Source organism: Bos javanicus, chromosome 23, assembly GCF_032452875.1.
Source record: "Bos javanicus breed banteng chromosome 23, ARS-OSU_banteng_1.0, whole genome shotgun sequence".
Classification (NCBI taxonomy): Eukaryota; Metazoa; Chordata; class Mammalia; order Artiodactyla; family Bovidae; genus Bos; species Bos javanicus.
In genome coordinates this window covers 20,399,628-20,404,786 of record NC_083890.1, presented here as the reverse complement: position 1 = coordinate 20,404,786, position 5,159 = coordinate 20,399,628, and positions in this window count along the sequence as shown.

Here is a 5,159-nt window from a genome sequence, read left to right as displayed (position 1 = left end):
TCACTGAGACTCATGTCCATCGAGTCAGTGATGCCATCCAGCCATCTCATCCTCTGTCGTCCCCTTCTCCTCCTGCCCCCAATCCCTCCCAGCATCAGAGTCTTTTCCAATGAGTTAACTCTTCCCATGAGGTGGTCAAAGTACTGGAGTTTCAGCTTTAGCATCATTCCTTCCAAAGAACTCCCAGGGCTGATCTCCTGCAGAATGGACTGGTTGGATCTCCTTGCAGTCCAAGGGACTCTCAAGAGTCTTCTCCAACACCACAGTTCAAAAGCATCAATTCTTCAGCGCTCAGCCTTCTTCACAGTCCAAATCTCACATCCATACATGACCACAGGAAAAACCATAGCCTTGACAAGACGGACATTTGTTGGCAAAGTAATGTCTTTGCTTTTGAATATGTACCCAGCCCTTTATGACCATATTTTACCTCCTTCTTCTCACTTTCCCCAGATCCTGGATGCTTTGTTCCCTAGCTAGAAATCACTTGCCGCTTCCTTTAGATACTACTGCCTTTTGTGTGTGTGTAAGGTGTTAACTGTGTGTAATGTGCTAAGTGTGTGTGTATGGGTGTGTGTATGATGGGAGAAGACATAAGTCATTCTGGCTTCTCCTACTTACCCAGGCACAGTTGGATGAGTGGCCATTAGCAAAATCACTCAAGTCTGACAGGTATTCAACACTACTAGGCTAAGTGCAAAACCCACTCTCCCTGTCTTTAATGGCTCCTCTACCAGGCACCTTGAGATGCTTGGCTTAGAGTGTCCCATTGAATATTCACAAGCGCTCCTAGGTTTCTGTGCTTATCTCAAATTTGTGGATGAGGAAACAGAATGAAAGAGGTTAGTAACTCACTCTAAGGCCTCAAAGCTGGTAACTCCTAGCTGCAATTCAAACCCATTTTCCTGACTCCATTGGAGTCAGGAAATGGGTTTCTCCAAAGCCAGTGGTTCTTTACCCTGGCTGCACATTTTAAATCAACCCATATGTCCAAAGGACTGATGGCTGGACCCCATTCCCAGAGATTCTAATTTAATTGCTTGTGACAGCCATTGCAATTGTACTGCTGTCCTCTTGGCTTGTTTATTAGGTCATAAGACAAAAGGATCAAACACAGTCTAATTTGATCTCCCCCTCCCGTTGTCCCCACTGGTGGAATCTGGGCCCTTAAACTTTTTCATGATTTTGAGAAATATTTTGTATTTTGTGCCTTGAAGTTTTGCACATTAACAAGTGTTTATTTATTTATTTATTTCCGGCTGTGCTAGGATCTTTGTTACTACACAGGCTTTCTCTAGTTGTGATAAACGGAGGCTACGCTCTGGTTGCAGTGCCTGGGATTGTCCTTGTGCTGGTTTCTCTTCTTGTGGAACACAGACTCTAGAGCTCATGGGCTCAGTAGTTGCGGCACACAGGCTGACTTGCCACTTGGCACGTGGAATCTTCCTGGGCCAGGGATCGAACCTGTGTCTCCTGCATTGGCAAGTGGATTCTTTACCACTGAAGCACCAGGGAAGCCCATTTTCTATGATTTGTAGTCAAGGATTATTTGTCTTGTTGCTGGGATCAATCCTAGCTATAAGTACCTTCTGTGAAACTGTGGAAATGTGGACACAACTGCTCAGAAGTGCCGAGGTGGAAGCAGCAGCATGATCTGCTCTCCTGCTGTGTGGAAAGACTTCTTAAAAAGGTATTTTGGTGATTCTTCCCCAACTTCTTATGTTCACTTTACACTGATTTCTTATTGAATCTTCCGCAGCAAGTTACCCCATTTTCAGAGATTTGTTTCTTCTCTCTTGATCTTCACTCTTTTACTCCATCTTTCTCCAGGCCAGAATGGGAGCTGGCTGAGGCTGTACAATTCATTTTTTTGTGCTCAATTGAATTGTCTTCTTTTTCTTTCCATTTTAGTCGAAGGATTTCTCTGATTATATTCACTTTCCTCTTTTCTCTCGACTTCAGGGCACCTTAGGAAGTCTTCCCTGCCAAGAAAATTGTCATGTGCCATTAATGATCTACAATTTGAAGTTGATCTTTCTTTCAATACCATTGGCCTACTTATTTGGACTGTGATCTTTGGCCAGTTTCATTTTGGAGAATTTCAGGGCTTTTTAGATTGCTAAATGAGGCATAACACAATCTCGCACTCATGATTTCCATGAACATTCATTCTCTAAGCAAAATTGGCATGTTTATTTGTTTAATATGTCTCCTCCACTCAACTGTAAGCTCTTCTAGGCACCAAGCCTGTTTTGATCACCACTGTGTACCTGGTGTCTAGAATCGTGGTGGGTTTAGCAGGTGTTTATTAAATGTTGCTGGAATGTTGACTGTTGAGCTTGCTGGGTTCTGAGTGCCTGCTGCACCACTTACAAGCTGTGTGTTTGTGACCTTGAGCAAGTTAACTTCTCTGAACCTTCATTCTACATTTGTAAAATAATAATATTCTTGCCTCGATAACTCCCATGGACAGAGCAGCCTGGCAGGCTATAGTCCAAGAGGTCACAGAGAGTCAGACACGACTGAGGGACTAAGCACAGAACTGTACTAGTAGTAATTGTAATAGTAGCAATAAGCCTCATATGGTGGTTGTAAAGACTGGAAGATATATGCATATACAGAAATCATTTCAGTGCCCAGTACATAGAATTTCCTTGTATCTGCTAATGAGGATGTTGGTGTTGCTGATAAATATTGATTTTCACAATAATATTGCTGGGAAGCAGAAATATATTCCAAAATTTAAGAGCTACTTACTTTAAAAAAGAATAGCTATTTAGTTCCAATGAGATAAATGAAACAGAAGTTTGTCCACTTGCCTTTTCTTATATATAATATTTTCATGCTGAAATGAGTTTTTGCTCAAGAAGAAAACGAACAAGTTGAGAACAAGTTGAGTCAATTCATTTACATGCAAATAACCAAGAACATACTCTGGTAATTTAAGGGAATATAAGTATCTTCTCAGGGCTTCCCAGGTGGCTCAGTGGTAAAGAATCCACCTGGCAGTGCAGGAGATGCAGGTTCGATTCCTGGTTGGGAAGATCCCCTGGAGAAGGAAATGGCTACCCATTCCAGTATTCTTGCCAGGAGAATCCCATGGATAGAGGAGCCTGGTGGGATACTGTCCATGGAATCACAAAACAGTTGGGGCCATAGGAGGCTGCTGATGGGATGCAGGAAGACTTTCAAAAATATTTAATGATTTATTTGGTTTTGCTGGGTCTTCATTGCAGCATGTGAAATCTAATTCCCTGACCAAAGATTGAACCCCAGCCCCCTGCACTGGGAGTGTGAATCCTAGCCATTGGACCATCAGGGAAGTACCAGGATTCAGGAAGATTTTTAAAAGAAGGTGGAAAGGAGCACCCATGCTATGGAACCAGAGGCCTCTGGGATCATCAGCAGCTCATTCAAGTGGCAGTTGTAAGGTCCATTTATTTGACTTTCTTCTATTGGTACAAATAGAAACACCCCATAGGGTTTATTAAGAGCAGATGTATTAAATATCAACACTCAAAACTGGTTTAACGGGGAAACAAATGAGCAGTAAAAACAAACAAAAAAGAGAGAATAAACAGGAGTCATGAGAGAGTAATGTGACAACTTTCAAGAATGCTAGCCAGGAGAAAAGTGCCCAAATCAAGGTCATAGCCAGGTATGGTCAGTCATAATGTTACTCACTAAGTCATGTAGACTCTTTTCGACCCTATGGATTGTTGCCTGCGAGGTTCCTCTGTTCACGGGATTTCCCCAGCAAGAATACTGGAGTAGGTTGCCATTTACTTCTCCAGGGAATCTTCCTGACCCCGGGATCAAACCCAGGTCTCTGGCATTGCACGCAGATTCTTTACCATCTGAGCCAAATGTTTGTTGCTAGTCACAATGGGAAGAGAGCAAATAACACTCATTTCTTTACCATTTGTGCAAGGAACAGAACCAGCTTCCTGCCTGGATTGGTTCTTTGATGCCTCCTTGCCAATCCTGGGATTTCTAAGGGTAAAGCCCATGGGTCTATACTTCAGGGCAGGATGTGATTGGCAAGACCATGCCACTTTGTACTGTGGAGTGCTCAGGGCCCAGCTATCCAGTGAACACCCTGTGTACGTCACAAAAGGAACCTTGTAGGTGGATGAATTACAAAAATGTGCCTCTTCCTCTGGGCTGGCACAAGGTTTGAGGAGAGGACTGTTTGCTGGATTTAAGCCCCCAGGTCCCCCTCAGCTGGGTCCTTTTGTAGAGAGACCCTACATCTTGTAATGGGCTTACTTTACCACACTTTTTACCACACTCAGTGGTAAAAAATCTGTCTGCCAATACTGGAGATGCAAGAGATGAGGGTTCCATCCCTGGACTGGGAAGATCTCCTGGAGGAGGAAATGGCAACCCACTCCAATATTCTTGGCTGGAAAGATCCATGGACAGAGGAGCCTGGTGGGCTACAGTCCACGGGGTCACAAGGAGTCAGACACGACTGAGCGACTGGGCATGGCACACTCTGTAACTGTTCATTGTGGCTCTGAAAAGTTCTTTACTTTTCTATAAGTGTGTCTCCCTTTCACCAGTGGGGAAGCTAGGAGACTGAAATCTTTATTTATTTGTTTTTGGTTATGTTCGGTCTTCATTGCTGCCTGCAAGCTTTCTCTAGTTTCGGTGACTGGGGGCTACTCGCTAGTGCTTGCTCACTCCAGCACTCTTGCCTGGAAAATCCCAGGGATGGAGGAGCCTGGAAGGCTGAGTCCATGGGGTCTCGAAGAGTTGGACATGACTGAGCGACTTCACTTTCACTTTTCACTTTCATGCATTGGAGAAGGAAGTGGCAACCCACTCCAGTGCTCTTGCCTGGAGAATCCCAGGGACGGGGAGCCTGGTGGGCTGCCATCTCCGGGGTCACACAGAGTCGGACACGACTGAAGAGACTTAGCAGCAGCAGCTCTAGTGCTTGTGCTTCTCACTGCAGTGGTTTCTCTTGTTTTGGAGCATGGGCCCTAGCGTACAGGCTCAGTAGCTGAGATTCATGGATTCTGTTGCCCTGCGGCAAGTGGAATCTTCCTGGACCAGGGATCACACCTGGGTCCCCTGCACTGGCAGGCAGATTCTAACCACTGGGCCACAAGGGAAATCTGAGAATAAAACATGCATTGACCAGCTCAATAGTC